The 21,216-nt window shown below is 38.1% G+C and overlaps 1 protein-coding gene across 1 annotated transcript in view; it reads right to left on the bottom strand.

The window, feature by feature from the left end:
- Window positions 1-17,124: 17,124 nt before the first annotated feature.
- METTL15 (methyltransferase 15, mitochondrial 12S rRNA N4-cytidine) overlaps window positions 17,125-21,216 on the bottom strand; it is a 308,377-nt gene continuing 304,285 nt past the window's right edge. The window contains exons 13-14 of the transcript XR_010338340.1: window positions 19,784-19,881; window positions 17,125-17,192 (exon numbers count right to left, since the gene is read on the bottom strand). The gene's annotated coding sequence lies outside the window, so the exon portion shown is untranslated. The remainder of the gene's footprint in view (window positions 17,193-19,783; window positions 19,882-21,216) is intronic.

The raw sequence follows: 21,216 nt of genomic DNA on the forward strand, positions 1-21,216 counted from the left end.
TCTGCGCCTTCTCTCGGAGCTGCAATCCCGACTTCCTCCTAAGCGGCCATCTTGTTCTTCGGAATTCAGTTTTAGTAAATGTAAAAAGAGGGTAACCGCAGGTGATCTGGAAGGTTGGTTTTGGAAAAGCATATGATTAAGGCTGCAATTCCCTTCTGACCAGTCAGGTTCCCTAGCTCAGGGGAATGCTGTAAGTAGAAGAAAATCTTAACTAGAGAACTGCAACCTTGGGACCCCAGAAAGGTAACACTCTTAACAGGACATAACACTAGAGGCAGTAAAGAAATTTACTCCTGAAGCATGACCACAGCCTATAGAAGATCTGGACTACCAATGGCAACACTGCACTAGGGTACCAGGATGTGTCGAAGCATGGAAACCATTTTTCAGCAGTCACACCATGAGGCCATGATGAGACAAATCATTTTTCTAGTTTTCTGTTTTCCTGAAGTTTAGAAACAGGACTGGAATCTTTGGATTAAGTAAGTAGAAATATTGGATAATATATGGAGGAAAATCTCAGAATAATCCAGTAATACTTGAATATTAAATAAGAAAAAGAAGTGACTTCACACCACCAAGTTTGTTAAGAGGATCATGCAAGTTTCATTTGATCATTTAGAGGACCAACATGAATTACCAACATGAAGCCTGGCTGTGAGCTTAGCTTCATGGCTTCTGCCCACTGTGAGAACCTCAGTTCCTAATAAGGCCTCTAGCCTTCTAGAGCTTCTTTCTAGCAGGTTTACCTTCCTTCTTACACCTTCCAGGGTCTTTGTTCAAATTAACTCTTGCCCAGGTGAATACAACTGCTTAAATGACCCATAGGTGTCTTACTAACCCAGATCCAGTTCAAATAATCATCTGGCTATCAAAACAATCTGATTAAATAAGAGAGAAAGAAGATAGAGGACCTCTGCTTCTTAGTCACCTGTATCACCAGCAAGTCAGATTGCCTTTATGGCCTCCATGTATTAAGCACAGGGCATTTATCCTGACACCCAGGAGGGTCAATGATCCTCCATTAGTGAGCATGGGAGTTTAAAATACTATTGATAGGACAACCATTCACCCTCACTTGGTTTATGTAGAGTCCACCCTTCTTATCTGGTCAAATCCCACATATAGGGAATTTTTGTGTTAACAGCATTTGCAAACCAAATATAGACTTTTGTCACAAAAACGTGATGTTTGTCTAAATTTTTGCACCACCTGCTCTTCTCTGGGTGCAGGGCCTTATCAGGCTACATCATCCTTGAATACCTACAGATTAGACCAGGAGTCTTTTCATAGTTTCATTTCTTAGTAACCTGCAATCTACTTTAAGATTGTCAGGCTATTTGTGAATATTCTCCCAAAAAAGCTGGATTTTGCTGCTTGGGTCACCTTCAGCTATTTTTAGGAGCTTACTTTCTCATGAACACATATGTATCCAAATTCATGAATATCTACTTATTTCTATAGCATTTTGAGGGAGCTTGCTCATATTTTTGAACAATAGTCTTAGTGACCTGTTTTACAGAGAGGTGTTATCATTAATTCTTGGATGAAAGAAAGGAGAATGATCATTAGACACCTTAAATTAGTGTATATTTATTACAAGGGGGGAGGATGGCATGAGAAAAATGGGATATTTATAATATTTTCGGTTATATAGATATATTATTTATTAAATATTTATAATAAATACTTTCTATTATTAAGGATATACTTGTAAATATTTATTTATTATAAATATTTGTATTTATACTTGCATATACTTACACATCTATAAGTATGTATATACATGTGTATTTGCCTGCATCTCTCCATGTGCAAGATGCAGCAATATCTGCCTTGGTGCTCACTGCTACTGGGAGAGTAGATAGAGAAACAAGTGATATACTCTGGAGTCTTTCATAGAAGTAGAGTAGAAGCACTCAAGAGGAAATACCAATTCTGCCCTGGGGTGTGGGAATGGGGAAAAGGAAAGGGTGTGGCATAAAAACTTCAGGTGAGGTGATGCAAAGAAATTGAGCCCTGAAGAAAACATAGGTTCTCACTAAGCAGACAGAGATGAAAGGCAAACACCCTGCCAGTTAGAGTCTGCAGGTGGTCTTCAGCATTAGATGAGTGTGGGGGTCAGGCCAAAGAGAAAGATAAGGTTGGTGAAGCAAATGTAAAATTGTGGAGAAGCTTGAATGTCATTCTTTATCTCCCGTGGAGAAGTTTGGATTCTATGCTTGGGACATCCCGAGTCCTCATTCTGATTCCATAGTTACTGCTCCAAAAATTGCACAGTGAGAGGGATTCTGTGAACTCTTCTGAGCTCTCAAGAGAACAGAGTCATGACTTCTCATAACACAAATGTGTCCATATCCAGCAAGAATGTGGGAGCCAAGCATGGCCATACATCTGCCAATTATTGATCTCTGCAGCTGAGACAGGTTAGACATGTAATAAATATGCCTTGACTGGGGGACAAAAACAATGTCATTAGACTTGCTCATTCTAGAAAAATGAAGCTGTAATTAGCCAGGATTAGTTTTATGTGTAAGACCTATGACCCTGCAATTTAAACTGTATTCTCTCAGGTGATTAATTTTATCACACTTGTTGGTGGCATACCACCATTTTCCAGTCACTCCTGGGAATACTGAAATTCAGCACCAATATTCTCTCCAGAAAAGTGTATTAAAATATTAAATGGAATAAAATTCCCAGGTAATCCATACTTGAAACAATACTGTCTGTGCTACACATAGCCATGAGTATTGAAGAACCATCTCAGCTACTGAATGTCAATCACTTCACTCATCCACTAGCACTACATGCTTTCCAGCAGGAATTTTAGACTAAGTGCTCTTTCCTAATTTAGTCTCAGGAGATCCTTGGTAGCTGGCCCGCCTCCTTTATCCATTTATTCCTATGAAGTACCAGTCTCTGTGATCTTCCAGATAAACAGACCTAGACCTAGTCCTCTTGGAACTCCAATTCTAAAGGGAAAAGCAAACATTCAAACAAGAAATTACATTTTTTATTGAGTGCTCAGTCTCCAGAATTCTCTGAAGTTCATGTCAGGAACAGCTTCACAAAGAATTTCTTGTTTATTGTTTTTCTTTCAACCACATGAGAACTTATTTCATTTTGTTGGCAGTTGCCATGATTTTTGTTTTCTCTCCTGTTTAATATCTGCAATACCCTCTTGGCTTTTTAACCTTGGAAATGACATCCAATCTCTCCTTGAGATTATTTCCCCAGCTAGTCTTCCAAAAGCCTTTCTCTGTGTAATTTTTATTATTATCATTACAGGCCTGATATAGATTGATATCAGGTCCAATCCACATATTCTTTTCTTCTTGTTCTTAGCCCTGTTGGACTAGATGTTTGTCTCCTATGCCTCTGGGATTCTGTCTTTTAAATTTCCTCATGGAATCCACTTTAGAAGTACCCCCAGATAACTTCCCTCACCATGTAATACCTCAGGTGGAATACCTGACCCAGCATGCCCCTTGAAATCCAACACCAAGGTGGACTTCCTGAGCCCCTAAAAGATAGGGATTCAGATTGGGTAAAGTACAGTTTTATTAGGAGATTGGTGACTACTTTATTAAGTGCTTTAGAAGTAAACAAGCCCCCAAGCTAGTTTCTATCAGTGGCGAACTTCCAGGCATATTTGGCTCTAGTTTCAAATATTCAAAGTAAATAGGAGAGCAAAGATGTATAATAATTCTGTTATCAAGTTCTAGTTAACAACTCCATGTTAATTATGGGGACTATTTCTTTTATTCACTGTCTCAATTTAAATGGCTTTACATTCCCTGGAGAACTTGTACTTCAAAAAGACCATATTTTCTCAAAGTTTCTATTGCAAACCTGTGACTAGCAGGAATCCCAGCTGGACATTTTAGTCTTTTTCAACATCTTAGTCTCTTTCACCAGATTTGATCTGCCTCTCCTGAGCTCAACTTTGCGTCATTCAGAAAAATCATTCAAATGGCTTTCACCTCAAAGTGGTTCATTGAGAGAGTTTTTTCCCCCACAGAGAATGATGTCTGCTCTGATTAGCATAGAATCCAGCCAGTTCTTTTTCTATGATCAAGGACAATTTTTTTTTCAACTGTACCAGGAGATTTATAATCTACCAGCTGGAAACATTTTTTTTCTAAAAACAACAATGTTAAAATCTACAGGGGTGGGGTTATAAAGAAATATCTAGCACACCCTCAGAGAAGCTTGCATTATATCTAGACCTTGATTCAGAATGTGTTATGTTCTGTTCCAGAGATGACAAAAGATTAAGCAGAAAAGCAACCTTGCATGATGGGGGAGCTGGAAGGCCATAACCCCCACATAAAGAGAGGGCTACAATTGGAAGCATACAAATCATAGAAGTTCTTTCAACCACTTGTGTCTAAATCTTGCCTCGCAACTCAGAGTAATGATCAGTTATTCTATTGACTCAGATCACAAAAAGGAACTGGACTTTTCCTGAGAAGAAAAATGGAAAAAAGAAAATTTGTAGCAGCCAGTGTTTAAAGATGTCCCACAATGAACCACACGTTTCGATATCCATGCATTCGTGAGGTCTTTTCCCCTTGAATCTAGTTTGGGATTTTGATTTGCTTGAAACCAGTAAAATACAGTGCAAGGAATGCTGTATGTCTTAAGAGGCTGGGTCAGAAGTCTTACAGTTTCCACCATGGTCATTGGTGTGCTTACTCTGGAGGAAATCAGCCTCATATAACAAGTCTGACTTATGAGAAAATAAGTTACCAACCTGTGAGAAAAGACCCAACTAGGATGCCCAGCCTAATTGGGTCTTCTGATGGCTCTAGCCCCAGGTGACTCTGTAACACATGAAAAGAACCAAGTGAGAACAATTCAGTTGAGCTGACAGAACCCACAGAAATATCAGAGATAAGAAGGAGTTGTTTTAAGCCACTAAAATTAGCATGAGGAGAATGAGGTGATGGGGCAGGGGGATTGTGGTTACACCAAAGTAGAGAATAAGAAGAAATTATCTTAAAACGAAGGATGCTGACTCCCAATGTTACATCACATCAGCCCTGCATTATACAGGAATTCTTCATGGAAAATGTCAAAAACAAACATGTATGGTCTTAAGTAACAAAAAGGAAATTTACTGGTTCAAGTAGCTGAACATTTTAGTTGTGCTGGAGTTAAACGAAAGTGCTTATATTAGCTAGGATACCACTTCAGTTTCCAAAAAGTAGAAGTGGCTTAAATAATAAGCCCATTTCTCTTTCACATACAAGTTCAAGGAAGAGAACGCTGCTCTTCCTTGAAGGCATCAGGAATCCAGAATTAATTTATCTTATTGCTTTGCCATTATTAATATAATACAAAGGTTCTATCTCTAAGGTTAAAATGGCTGCCACAGCTCTGTTCATCACAGTCACATCCCTTTAAGTAGGAGGGGGTGCGAGGGAGAAGAAGGATGAGTTTCTTCTCTTTAAGGTCAGGACATAAAAGTCACACATATAACTTCTGCTCACATTCAGTTCACTATAACTCAGTCACTTTGCCACACCTAGCTACAAGAGGGTCAGGTAAACATAGTCTTTATTGATGGTCTTGGGCCCAACTAAAACTCCTATTACTATGCAAAAAGATTTCTGGGAGACAACTAGCAATCTCCAAAACATGCAGTCACCAGTATAAAGGCGTAAGAGGACTGCAAATATATTGGTGAAATTTTTATGATTCTAAAATTTTTAACAATACAAAGATTATTTTTCCCTTGATCATTATTACCAGTGGCATTGCTAGCACTAACTACCCTTCATTTCTCTAATAAGAGAGTCTACGTTGTGATTCTGAGGTTTTTTCTTTTCTTGCTTTTCTTGTTTTTTGAAACATTTTAATTAAAAAATAGAGTTTAACAGGGAAGTTAGAATATAATCATGAATATATTCATGAGCCTGACATTTAAAATTGGTAATTGCTAATATGTTTTAATAAAGGCTACAGACCTTTTCTCTTTTAGAAAGTAAAATGTTACATATAAATTGAAAACCCCTATGTTACATCCTCCTGTCCTATTTCCCTCTCTTACTCTCTAAATGAATTTCATTTCATGAATTTTGTGTGTATTAATGCACATCATCATACTTTCCCTAATAATAATAGGAATTATAGCAAACATAGTGTTTATTATGTGTAGACATTCTTGTAACAGTGCTGCAAATATTAACTCATTAAATCTTTATAATAATGAAGAGGTAGTTATCATTATTATACCAATTTTACAGATGAAGAATCTGAAACACAGAGAGGTTAAATAACTTTCTTAAGGGCACACAACCAGTAGTGGTGGAGTCAACATTCAAATCCATGCCTCCTGACTCCAGATCAAGTGCATGGTGACTACGGTTAATAATAATATATTGTATACTTGAAATTTACTAAGAGAAATCTCAAGTGTTCTCACCACATGACAAAAAAAAGACTACTCTGTGTGGAGATGAAATTGATATGTTAAATAACTTTATTGTGATAATGACTTCACAATCTACACATATATAAAAGCATTACATTGTATACCTTAAATATATACAATTCTTGTCAACCATAACTGGGGGAGAAAGGGTCAATCAGTAGTGACACAAATTTGGTGTAAGTATTAAGTTAAAAGCTAGAGACTCCAAGATGGAAGCCAGTTATTTATTAGAAACTGACCCAACCAAATAACTTCTAAAATATTGTTGCCCAAAAGTTGTGTCACGTGGCACTAAAAATGCAAGATCATGTGTGCATGCACACACACACACACACACACACACACACAACTAAATAAATCATTAAACCCATGAATAAATTTGAAAAATGATGTTTGTTACATCATTCTTTTAAAATCTTTTAAGAGGCCCTGGAGCTTTTGAAAAGGTTACATTATGTGTACAAAGTGGAAAAAATTAAAATCAATTCTCAGTCCAATTTTCAATCTATGGCCCCCAAATTGGTCTTGTCTCTATGATGTAAAACAGAGCTCCAACTGTGACTGCTGGCTGGGATTCAATCTTTCACTCAACCATGAAGCATTTATTGATCAAAAGACATTAAGATACAGAGATAAATAAGAGAGGTGGAGCCCTGGAATGACATGTAAATTGTGTGCTAAGACCATGGCCTGTATGAATGCCCCTGTCATGAAGCTCCCTTTGCTGACTTTGGGACTCAAGGAGTTATTTGCAAAGGTTCATAATAATCCTCTCTCACACTCCAAGAAACCTACTATAGGCACTTAGAGAAATTCAAGTGCTTTGGCAATTTATGACTGTATATATTATTAAATAATACTATTTTACATAGAAATATCTGTTCTTCACAGATTTATGAACAATCCCCTGGTGTCTTAAAAAGACATGCACTAAACTAAAACAACATTATATCAAAATGTAGTTGATAAACTGGTTAAATTAGGTGGCCTGACATGTTTTGCTATCCCAAATTTGCATGCTTGTATCTTCTCTGGGGGGCAAAACTGTTTTTTCATGAATGCACTGCCATCTCTTCATTTCTCCTCACTGTGTTTTTATCCCTGGTGCTCTTTCCTGGGAGTTACCCTCAACCTCTGAGGGAAATATCTCAATTATAAAATTTGTGACTAGAAAAAAGTCCTAATAAAACATGTAGTTTAATTTCCTTTTTTGCAGACTAAGAAATTAAGATGAAAGAAGGCCAGGGGCTTATCTGAACTTCCCAGAGCCAATTAGAGTCAGGGGCAGGACTGGAAAAGAAGTCACTTGGGGTGTGTCACCATTAAGATGCACAAGGGTGTCAGCAGCATTGGAATGCTATGGCTGCGATGTGGTTTAAACTTTATGCTTAGATTGTTATTTTCAAGTATTTGAGGGGTGGTTCATTTACAATCTGCAAGCTAGACAGTCCAGCAGCAAAATAACCATTTCCTAGATCTTGATTTATTTAGAATGGTGAAGTATAATAAATAAATATATTTTGGAAGGGGAATTAATATCTCTGGTTTCTTCTTCTCCTTGGCCATGCTACTAAAATATCCCCTATGGCTCTATATCTTATTATCCTCTTTCTTTCCTTCATTGTGCATATTGCACTCAAAAAAATTAATTTATTTACTTGTTTATTGTCTTTCTTCTTCATCACTCTCCGTTGGAACAGTTCTTCTAATTTATCTGTTTCACCATTGTGTGCCTGGTGCCTACTATAGCATTTGGTATAGAGAAGACACTCAGTACCTGAGTGGGTGAAGCCAAATCCAAGTGGTAAACGAGAGGGAAGAGGACAAGATAGCTACAGAGCCCTCTGTGGTTTCTGTAGGAGAGAATGGCAAGCGGCGTGTTGAGGAGGACTTCCTGACAATGGGCAAGTACCTAATTTAGAATGTGAGCAGTTGATAATAAGTTAGACAGCAGTAGCTGCACTGGAGGGAGACTAGATATACACAGAGTGGAGTAGGAGGCAGTTTGGAGCCTCTTGTTGAAGGCCTGGGAGCTGAACTCTTCCTGAGTCAGCTGGGTGGGTGTTGCCTATGGAGGTGTTATGCAGCTTGATCTTTGTTTAGGCTGAGAATAAAAAAGTTACTGAAACACCAAAATCCTTTTCTCAAATCTTTCTGTTATGACTACCCGGGCCCCCTCATTCCCTACCCCCTCTATCCCTGCCATTATAAGAAGCCACCATGAATAGAGGGAGAAGTCTAGATGGTTAGTATGAGTCCAGTCACATTTCAGCTCTTCCACAGGGCCTCCTCCACCAGATGCCCGCTGCAGCAACTGAAATAACCAGTGATAATGTGCTAATGATCATTTAGAAATGGTATCTAGGGAGATCCCTAAAGGCAGCATATCAGAATCTGGGAAAGGGATATTGTAGGCCAGACCACCAGAGTTCATGTGCTCTTTTCCCTAAAAGGACTTCAGGTTTAAAACAAACAAAAGAAGTCTCCCTAAAGCAGAAAGTATGTGTGCTGTGGTAGTTTTCTGAACTCCCTCCTCCCCAGCAGACTAAAGGCTCCACATGTGTTGCCCAGACAAAAGCTCATTACGTTAGTATCCAAACCATGGAGCCTAGATGCTTCTGTTTTGACCACCTCCAGTGGCGTGCATTCCCACACCAGCCCTCCTAAAAGGATAAACTAGCCTGCGGTAGATTAGAGGAGTAACAATTTGCAAATAGCTGAGGGTAAATGAGACCCTGGGGTTGCTGCAAATATGTAGACAATCAGGCGCCGCGTGATGGACCGTAGAGGCAGCCGCAGCACCTTAGCTGGATGGAAGGAGTGAGGCTGCGGCTGACACTGGCTTTGGATCACAGAATTACATAGTTACTGGAGACAAGGCTTTCTTGAGAACTGTGCTAACACTTCCCATGCATCTTGTGGAATGGGCTGAGCTGTGGTGTGGCCATGGTCTCTGTACTTCTCTTGTTAACTGATGCCTGATGGGCTGGGTCCTAATATTCAACTTAAGAGATCAGTTTTCTCCACTCAAGGAACCCATCCTGCTTTCAAACTATTTATTAACTGAATTTCTTTTATTGTGTGTTTATCTTATGAAAAGTTCTGGTGGAAACCTATTATATATCTGCCAGGTCACCTTCTTTTAAAAGCAGTCTTCCAATTTGGCCATTTGTCAAATCTATTCACCTGATTCCTGCAGAAACTCCCATGTCCAATCTTGCCTTCTGACACTACTCACAGTTGATTGATTCAGGTGTAGATATCTGACCCAAACTGGTATTTGGTCAACAACGTTGTTGGCCTGGCTGTTCCTGAGACCCTGCCAAATTCATATTCTTGAGTTCCTTAAGATCCCCATCCCCTTCAATTGAAGATAGGTCAAGCTAAGTTTCTGTCCCATGCAATAAAAAGTTCTAATTAATACAGGAGAGAGGCGGAAGAAAGAATTAACATATACCTACCATATAGATATAATCAATGAGTAAAGATGTTTGAAAACAGCTATTCTCAACTGAGAGCTATTTTGCCCTCTTAGAAGACATTTGGCAATGCCTGGAAATATTTATTTTTGGTTACAAGTGTGGAGAGTGGGTGATACTGGCTTGTAAGTTGCTGCCAAACATCCTACAATGCACAAGAGAGCCTCCACAACAAAGAATTATCCAGCCCAAAATGTCAATAGGAGAATCTTGCTGTAGTACAGGATAAATCAGGAGAGAAACAGATGAGTAGTGAGTCAAGAGAGGCAGAAAAATGATCTGAGGCATCTGGGGGTGGGGGATAGAGGCAAAACCCCTGCTTGCTAGGTTTCTGATTTGGCAACCATTAGATGGTGGCTCCATTCACTAAAAAGGAAAGATAGGATGCAAAGCAAGTTTGGGTTTTAGACTTAAGAGATATTGAGTATGAGAGGCTTCTAAGTTATCCAAGTGGAGATGTCTCTGAAGCACTTAGTTTGCAGGTGTGGAAGTCAGAAGGGAGCCTAGGCAAGAAAAATTGATTTGGAGGTCATCAGGATATGGAAGTTGATTGAAGATATAAAGGTAATAATATTGTTCAGGAAAAATGTACAAAATAAAAGGAGAAGACATAGGACCCCCTAAAGAGCAGCAACATAGAAAGGACAAGAAGGATAAGAGGAGCAAGGAGACTGAGAAATAATGAATGAAAGAAGAAAAAAACCCAAGAGAGTGTGGTAGCAAGGAAGTAAAAGAAAGTACATTTCAGAGGGAAATGGTCATTACCATTGAAAGATTCAGATAAGGAAAGAGCAAATGGGTGACTTCTCATAAGAAAATGCCAATGGGAAATTGGCACGCACAAGCTCCTTGTATCAAGAGGAGGCTTAGGGTAATGGTGAAGGTAGGAGCCAGATCATATTAAAAAGACGAGTAGGCAGAAGAGAAGGAAATAGAGAAAGAGTGAGTGTGACCAGATCTTGCAAGAAGCTTGTATGTGATTAGAAGGAAGATTAAGGGGCATCTCTTTTGTGTTAGATCATGAAATTAAATCCAAGACATTTTTCTTGTGTAGCTTCAAATCCAGCAGGAAATATAGCACCTGTCTACAGAGGCATAAAGCAGAGAGACATCTGAGCCAGGTAGACTGGAGTTTAGAGGAAACAGTTCTCAATGATCAGAGCCTTTAGGGGAAAGCTAAAAGAGGTAGTAGAACTTCATCTGTTCCCCAAAGAAGGAGTAGAACTAAGAAGCATGGACTTCCTCCGAAGAGGAAGAATGCAGATAAAAGCACAGGCATACAACAGCATTTGAGGAACAGAAAATAGCCTATTTTGGCTGGAGCAAAAAGGTAGACTTAGAAAGGATTCACATATCTGTTTCACAGTTTTCAAAAGGTTCCCTCGGGAGCTTTAGGGTTTCTACAGAGACGATCGCAAGTGAATTTTCTAGATTAACGATGGTAAACTATGACCCTTGGGTCAATTCAGCCTGCCAGACATTTTTGTAAATCACATTTTACTGGAACACCACCACACTCGTTTATTTACATACTCTCTGTGACTACTTTCCACACTGCTCTGGGCAAGTTGAATAGTTGAAACAGAGACAGTATGGCCCACAAAGCCAAAAATATTTACTATCTAGCATTTTTCAGAAAAAGTTTTCCAGCCCCTGTACTAGGTAATGGAAGCCTTCCCATTCATATGATACTATCTTTTTTAGCTATTTTCACCATTATTGGTAGAAACTTTTGTAGAATGCATTAGAATGCATTAGAAGGCCTTATGTAGACACATGATGATAGTGTTACATTAACTAAGGCTTTCTGCATCTTACCACAAATGAAGTGAAATAAACACTTTATATTCTTTCCTTTCTTCTAAGGCAAAATGTAATCAAACATGATTTAACTTTGCTGAGATGATGCCAGCATTGTTGTAAAGTTAAATCATCACCCTAGGTCATAGCGCAGGAATGACTGCAGGAAAGCTCCCTATGCCCACTCATTTCTAGCTTTACTTTGTTCCTGACATGAGGAAGGATTACACTTGCCTTCAGTCTGACAGGGCTGTGTTTAGTTCTACCCAGTGGTAGAAGTACACGTTACTTTTCCCCTGCCATGACATTCAGTGATGAACATGTTGAGAATCAGGTGTTATGTACATAGTAGTGTAAATTAATGAGCTTCTTTGTGGGGCTTAGCAACCCACAGGACCCACTGAGACCAGAAGTAGTCTTTGCATAAGAAGTCATCTTTTGTGGTACTAAGTCCCTGGGATTTTGGTATTGCTTGTTACTGCAGTATAACCTATCCTATCCTGATACATACGATGGCCTCGTGGAGTCTTCATCTCCGTAAGAATGCTTTCCTCATGTTATACAGTTTCGGAACCATATAGCTGAGAGCCCTTCAATCTTTGAAACTTTGTATTTTCTCTTTCTTTAATATCAGGTTATCATTTTAAGCAGTTACCAGCATATCCCAAATTCACATTCATTTATAATTTGCTGCTCCTAGTCTTCTACAAGCTAAGTAAGCAGTTACTTATATTATAGTCATTTCTCAAGTAAAATTGTTGTCTCTGAGAGAAGATCTTGAGGGTATTTCTTGTGACTAAAATGTTTTAGTAGCATAGGTTCTATGATATCCATTTTGACATGCAGAGGTCATTTTGACTTCATTTCTTGTTTTGGGTGGTATTCTAAATAAGAGAAGCTCTTGAACAGTACTTTTTGGATAAAACATGTATTGATTACCCTATGTTCAATAAAACTACATGGAATTGTTCTGGAAATTTTCAGACTTATTTGCAGGTAGGTGTGATTTATATGTTTTTTAAAACTATGTTTACATATCTGTGATACAGCTTCACCCTATATATATGTCTAGCTTTTCATAATAGACTTGTCACCCTCCTCTAACACCTATCTCAGTTATAGGTTTTATTATCCATATATTCATCTAGGGCAAAATTCTGTCATTTTCTTGGACTCTTCCCTTGTCATTCCCCCAGCAGACAATGAGCCATGAAGCCTTGTTGATTCTGCCCCTACAATATGTTTCAAAAGTCTCGCTTACATACACGACCCTTCATAAATTGGCACTGTCTTACTTATAATGGACATTTGTCATTTTCCTTGCCAGTAACTGTTCCTAACTGTTTGGGTAATAGCAACCAAGTTTAATTTGGGAACTCTAACTTTCTCCCATTGTTATAGCTTGATAGGACTCTCTATTGAAGGGACTTTGTTTGCTCTAAGCCAAGAGGTGTCCAAGTTGGACCATTCAGATACTGTCCCACTGGTGTTTAAAGGAACTCATCGAACATGATTCATCCCATTAGGCTGCCTAAAGAGACCACAATCAGTTTCTCAGGCCCCACCTTCTGTCTTTATTGAATCCTGGCTCTTCAGTGTTTCCTATAATTCTGAGTAGCACCAAGTGCTTACAATAAATTTGTGTGTGTGTGTAAGTGTGTGTGCTTGCAGATGTGTGTGTATTTCATCAGTTTCTGTTGCTTGTAACCAGAGAATTCTGAGACACTACCTTCCAGCCTCCTCCCAGTCCTCTTTTTCTCACACCTCCTAGATTCTAGGACCATAAGAAGCTGAACAGTTTCCATAGCATGCCATACACTTCTATTCTTCTTGCATTTGCTCATACTGTTCCTTATTCCCATACACCCTTTCTTCATTTCTGGAAAATTCCAATTCATTATTAAGGTATTAGCTCAGATATGGAAGTATTTCTATGTCAAACCCTTCTCTGGCCCTAACAGGTAAAATTAAGCATCCTTGGCTTTATGTACTTATAGCACTGTATACATCTTTCTGACTTACAACATGGTATCATGGCTAGTGAGTCACATGTTCAATGCTTCCAGGTAATGCTGAAATCCTCAAGGGCACCCAGGCAAAGTTCAACAAATACTTGTTGAATTGAATGAACTGAATCACATCTATAGAGAATAAAGATTTTTTTCTCAAAAGATGGATCTCATTTTATTTTTTTATTTGTTTTAAAATTTCCGATCCTGTATATCTTTTAAAAATTGTTTCCATTATACTTAACAAAAATGTATTGTATTTGGGTGATAGACATCTTGAATACCCTGACTTGATAACTACATAATATATACATGTAACAAATCTTCTCTTGTACTCCATAAACTTATACAAAAAAGGAAAACTGCATATCATTAATGCTTTATAGAGTTTAGAATTAATATCTGATGAGAAGTAGAAATCAAAAATAGTTGCCTCCATCTCTTTTTTCTGTAATTCTCTGTCTCTTCTTTTTCCGTAATTCTCTGTCTCTTCTTTTTCCACTAACACATCACATTTCAGTATCATTTTTTTTTCCTTCCAAACTCCCTTGGCCTCTATCTTTTCAGAAATATGCAATGACCCATTATGCAATGAGCTACATTGTATAACAGACAGGATTTCCCTCCTCTCTTGAGACCATGTGGAAGAAGAAAAAAAACCTGAAATCCTTAATGAAGTTGCTAATGTGAATAAAGGACAAGGATGCAATTTCTTAGGAAGTTCTGGAGATGGATACAGTTTGGTTCCTCCTGATAAATCACTAGGGGTTATTCAATAAAAACAAACTGTAAAGAAGAAAATGCCAGAGAGGTCCTATCTACTTTCCTGAGAAAATTGATACAAAATCCCACTTTTCAATTGCTCAAAGGAATAAACTTTAATCAGGGAAGAAAAATGCTAATCAAAGTGAGGGAGAAATAAATTGAATTGGATTTATCTTTGTCTTATCTAATGATGCCAACCCTATCTCACCTGATGCCCTTGATCAGAGGTTTAATACATATTTCTTTGGTATTATCTGTCCCCATTCTTGAAAACAAAAGGAAACTAGTCTTCCTCACTTTACTTGAATCTCTGCATCTTAGCTCCTCTACCTATGAAACAAATTCTAAATTCCTGACCTTGGTACACAAAGCACATAATGATTTTATCTTGTCCCAACCTATCTCCTCTTTCTCCTCCATTCTTCTCCATAAGATTACTACTGTGAACTTTTCCAAGTTATCCAAATACTTTTGTGTTCCTCCTACTTTAGAGGATCCTCTTACTTTATAGGAACCTGCTGTACCTCTTAACTAGGAAACCTACTCCTCTTTGTCTACCAGGAAAATCCTCTCCGCCCTTGTTTACTCATTTCAAATATTTAGCCCCTCACTCTTCTGAGCACCCACAGTGTTGTAAACACATCTACATGTCATGTGTAATTTATCTTTGATCTACTTCTCCCTACTATACTCTAAGGTCCTGGAGAGCAGGGAATGTATACCAGTCACAGTCCCCAACATATAGTAGATATTCCAATATTTATTAGATAGTAATTACTTACTTCCAAAATAAAGCCACAGAAGGTTGTTGCTGAGGACAAAGTAAATGTCTGGTTAATTATAACATATATATTTTTCCTTTCTTTTCATAGTGTTAAAGGAAGCCAAAAGTTAAGTCTTGTAATACAGATCATCCAGTTCTGTGCTAGGCCCAATTTGGATACCTCCTGGCTTGGGGAGAACACAGTCCCTTGACAGAATCCTACCCAGCATAACAATAGAGGAAAGTTAGATTTTTCAAATCAAGTTTGCTTGCAATTACCCAAATAGGTAGAAACAGATATTAGTAAGAAAAATGACCGATGTCCATTACAAGTAAGATGGTCCCAATTTATAAAGAATTGTGGATATAGAGATACAGTCTCACATTTGAAAACTCACAGTCTAGTAAGGGAGAAGCCCCCAATTGGTAAATGCTACAAAATAATAATAAAATATGATTTTAATAATAAACAATGTAACCAATTTAAATAAAATAATGTGTTTATTTAAATTATGGGAAAATAAATTTGCTATCTCCAAAGTCCACTAAAAACACTTCAAAGATGAATAAATAAGTGGGCCTCACAGTACTAGAGAGAAATTCATTCGTCTTCACCATGCCAGTAAGCAATCATGGTATCTAGAAATTAACACCAACAGAAGCCATAAAAAATTTTTCTGCATACACATAAGAGCATATAAATTGCTGATGCATATAACCGTTGTGGACACCAACAATAAGTGACAAGGGACAAACATATACTTATCTCCAACTGGTTCTGTTTAAGGGAAAAGAAGAAAAATGAGGTCAATGATTTCACTCAAAAAGCTATTCTAGGTTAAGCCTTTCTAACATGAGCATAGATAGAAATTGGTTTTTTCAGCCCAGATTCCAACAGCTTTAAAGAGCTTTTCTCTTTAAGGTAACATTCATTTAAGGGATCTTTCAACCTATACAATTTCCCAACTCCTAAAATTGATCATAGGAGTAACTTGATTCCAAAAGAAGAAAGCATTTCAGCAATGATGGTGGGATAATAAATAAGGAATTGCTACACATTATTTTACTGGACCTGAAATTAAAAGGTACGATGGCACTATGAAAAAGGTATAGGCTTTAGAAAGACACAGTTTCAGCTCCTGATACTGTTTCATCCTGGCTGTCATATTGGGACTTTGTATAATATTTAAATCCATTGGGCATCAGTTTATCTTCATCTATAGAATTTAGATTGACAAATCCCACTTCAGAGAGGTTTATGAAGATTGAAAATGATATTATAAGAGATGTAGCCCAGTACACAGCATGTAGTTACAAAGCAAGTAATATATATATGCACTTTATAAAGGTATACTAATTACTCAAATTAATTTGCTTACTGAATGACCATTTTGGATAGGAAATACCAAAATATATGGAAGACATTTCCATTGCTCCTGCTGTCAGGATATAAGGACACAGTGGAAGAAAAAGTCAGATATGAAGACCCAAGGCAGAGACCAAGGCAGAAAAGGACAGACTGAGGATAAAGACAGGAGCATTTCAATAGTGCTGGATCATTGGGAGGAGGTACATAAACACGTCAGGTTGATTAAAAATATCACAGTCTTAGGGAGAACAAAAAGTGACTGCATAAAAGGATAAATTTCTGAACATTTCAGTTGAACTTTCACTCTACCAGTGGACATTCTTCCTTTCTTCAACAATAATCCCCCAAATGTCCTGCAACTACAGTGGTTTAAGAAAAAGAGAAATATCTTTATCTAGCCATGGATGGCCACACAAATGGATAGAAATATCCTCTGGATAGATGTAGGTTATGTGTTGTTCTGAATAGCATCAAATACAAGTAGTATAGGCAATCACCTTGTGGACCCAAGTGGAAGAGTAGCCCAGGATTTCCACATGTTGACACGTGTTTCTGCTGTAAGACCCTGGACAGGTGAAAAACAGCAGTTTCATGAAGTCAGCACATCACACCATGAACTCCCCTATAATTTTGGCTTGAAAGAGATGCAGAATTATCTCTCTGAGCAGTGATGTTAAGAGCGCCAGGCTTTGGAGGAAGAGAAGACTAGGTTCAAATCTTTCCTAGGCTACTTAGAAGCTATAAAATATTGGGCAAGTTTTATGCATATCTAAGTCCCAGTTAAATGAGGAGAATAACTACCTAACAGAGTATGATAGAGGTTAATAATATAATTACATAAATTATATATCACAACCCCCTAGTACTTAGAAAATAACAAATGGTAGCTGTGATTTTATGTGGAGGAAAAAAGACTAGAGAAACATGGGCATTTGTCCATTTCTGCATTCTGTACTAAATCCTACAGAATTCTACAGAAAACTGAAGATGAGGCTCCACAATAATGTACCAGTTACAGTATATACCAACAAAGCCAAAAGATATATTTTCTGCAAAAGCTACCAGAGAATATTGGACTGGAGAAGTTTTTCTGGGCACATCCTTGAAAGTCACCCCATCTTCTCATGGAAGATAAGATACACTCAGGGGTGGTGATGTCCTTCTGCCTCTAGAGGGTGAGGTCTTGCCAGCTGTGGGATGCCCTGAGGGGAAGCTTTGCAACATTCCTATATTCCCAACTACAACACTCTAGAACTCTAGCATAATTGACATATATAGTCTCAAAAATTGTCAGTTAAAAATGACATTAGGTCAGAGTATGAATCCATATCCTGCCACCAGCTCACCTCACTTCATTGTCATCAGATTATGTTATGATGATTGGGCACATTTCTTCCCTATCTCTTGGCAATTACACAACAAGGTCCAGTCTGTAAGTATGTACAATGAGTGATGTCCTCCTTATAACACCTAAGAAGGTCAGAGTACCCTGATGATGGCCCAATGACCTCAGCTCTGCGGGTGGCTGTGGCAGTTGATTCCTACAGGACATCCAGAAAATAAGAACACTAGACATGGGGAAATCAGAGCTCTTTTGAGCCATGTGAGTTTTGAATGAAGTCATGTAGCATCTAAAAGCCTAAGTTTCCTCAGTTAAAGGGGGATAGAAATTTTTGCCCTATCAACCTTTCAGACTGCTTGAGTGGGTCAAAATATAAATAGCTAAATTTTGTGCTAGTTCTTTATAAATTATGAAGTGTTTAAGGATTATAATAATATAAACAGGCCAGGCACGGTGGCTCACACCTGTAATCCCAGCACTTTGGAAGGCCGAGGCAGGTGGATTATGAGGTCAGGAGATCAAGATCATCCTGGACAACATGGTGAAACCCCGTCTCTACTAAAATAAAAAAGTTAGCCAGGCGTGGTGGTATGTGCCTGTAATCCCATCTACTCGGGAGCTTGACGCAGAGGAATCACTTGAACCCGGGAGGCAGTGGTTGCAGTGAGCCAAGATCTGCTACTACACTCCAGCCTGGCGACAGAGTAAGACTTTGTCTCAAATAATAATAATAATATAGCAATATTGTCACGATCTTCTCATAGGTGCTTAAAGATGTCTTAAAGGATTTTTTTAAAAACAACAACAAGAACATACTATGCTGCATTCAGGTGGGAGGATTAGACAAATATAAGGATGAAATCTATTTATTTAAGTCTTCTCTAAACACTGTATCAAACCTATTTGCATGTTGGGCTTACATGGGAGACATTTATTTCTGAAGGGGTAATATTTTGTCCCTAGAAAGTTTCTATCAGAATGATACATTGTTTTCTTCAAAGAAACTCAGGAGTTGAGGCCATATATGTGATTTCATGACTTCCAAATCTCCCACTGATCTTGGTTGGACATCACCTGCTATTTGCATTTTATTAGATTGTACTATATTAGGTTACATTAAAAGTAATGGCAAAAACCACAATCACTTTTGCATCAACCTAATATATCAATATTTACATAAAATTCAGGAGGCAACATGGTGTCAGAGATACTTATCATATTTTCAGTTGCCCAGCATCTGAAGTCACTTTCTATACTGGAGCTACTGTTATAACTGCAATTTATTTAAAAATCTTTCAGCCCATATTATATAATATATCTGTGTCTCACTAAGATTAAGCAAATATGTAATAATTTAGTTCGACTAGCATATCATCAAGAACACAGCCTAGTAGTGGTCAGTTCATATTAGGAATAATTCTGTGTTTCTGTTACTCATGTCTTGATCAACAATAGGTGTACCATTCATTATTACACAGAATGTCAGAAAATGGTTTGCAGTGGTGAAATTAATGACATTAATTGGTTGGGGAAATTAAAGGTGGTTCAAAAATATAGTTAAAATAATTTAGAGACAATTCCCACTGTTGCATGTACACAGTCTAAAGAAATAGAATCCTATGGTGGTCCCAGCCAACTCCCTTAGAAATAGACTCTTAGGGCAAGCAGTGGTGGTTCATGCCTGTAATCCCAGCACTTTGGGAAGCCAAGGTGGGAGGTTCCCGAGGTCAGGAGTTTGAGACCAGCATGACTAACATGGTGAAACCCCATCTCTACTAAAAATACAAAAATTAACTGAGCATGGTGGTACACACCTATAATCCCAGGTACTCAGGAGACTGAGACAGGAGAATCACTTGAACCTGGGAGGTAGAGGTTGCAGTGAGCCGAGATCACGCCATTGCACTCCAGCCTGTGCAACAGAGAGAGATTCTGTCTCAAAAAAAAAAAAAAAAAATAGACTCTTAGGATTAATTCCTGAACAACCATTTTCCAACCATTAGCTTGGGAACTTCTAGTCATCCGAGGCCAATTGAGGCACAGAATCCTGCCTCTGTGAACTACCTGCCTATCTCTATCTGAACTACTCTGTCCTATCTGCCTCAAGTGAACTTTTTCATATGGGATATAGTCAGAGCATGAAAAAAGATAAGAGAACTGGATTTCATCGAGCTTACAGAGCAGGTTGTGGGAACTATCTTGTGCCTTTTTGATAATGAAAATTTGTCTAATAAGTATTTGTATGCATTGCAGAATTTGGTCAGAGGTTTAGTCTCCTTATAACCTACTTGTCATATTATGGGGATTAGCTAAACCTCAGCCACTTCAAAGCATATCTACCAAAACAACCCATGAACTAGGTAAGTCCAAATTAGGTTACATCCATTTTTAATACCCACCTTCTCAGCTCACTTCCCACAAGTAAAGTTGGAAATACCTTGGTTGCTTTTGAGCTAGAATTAGCTGGTCAAAAGCACATGACTTTGAGCCATGACAAGTGAAACAAAACAAACAAACAAAAAAAACAAGAAGGGTTTTGAGAGAATTCTTACTGGTTTTGGCAGTGGAGCAATGGTAGCAACAACTGGTTTCCAAGACAATGGTGATATCTCTTGCAGCCCAATTTCGGTTTCTTAGAAGATGGAACTGTAAATTGAAGCATCCAGTGCTAAGGGGTTGTGTCATTTTTTTCTCTCAAATGAGTGCAGATGAGTAATTTTGCCTCTGGTTCTGGCAACAAAATGCCTGAACTTGGCTCACCGGTCTTACCAGATAGTCTCATATGTGCAATATCCTTTCAATGAATTCCTTCTATGCTTAAATCATCAAGAGCCAGTCATTTTTCTTCTTACAACTTAGAACCCAAGAACATTGACTGATACAAAAAAAAATTAGTACCAAAAATACTTGCAGTAACATTATCTAGTGCTCCAAGTATTTATTGCTGTGTAATAAATCAACTCAAATTCAATCGCATAAAACAACCACCATTTCATTATGTTCACAGATTCTGTGGGTCAGGACTTCAGATAGGGCACCGCAAGGATGGTTTGTCTCTGCTCCAGAGTATCTGGGGCTTCATCTGGGAAGAATCACATGACTCAGACTTAATCAGATCTTGAAGGTGAGAATCATCTGGAGGCTTCTTCACCCACATATCTGGTGCTTAGGTTGGGATAACTCAAAGGCTAAGATTAGTTGGGACTGCCTATCAGAATACATATATGTAGTCTTTATATGTGGCTTG

This window comes from Aotus nancymaae, unplaced genomic scaffold, assembly GCF_030222135.1.
Source record: "Aotus nancymaae isolate 86718 unplaced genomic scaffold, 86718_ANA_hifiasm-v0.15.2.pri h1tg000059l, whole genome shotgun sequence".
Classification (NCBI taxonomy): Eukaryota; Metazoa; Chordata; class Mammalia; order Primates; family Aotidae; genus Aotus; species Aotus nancymaae.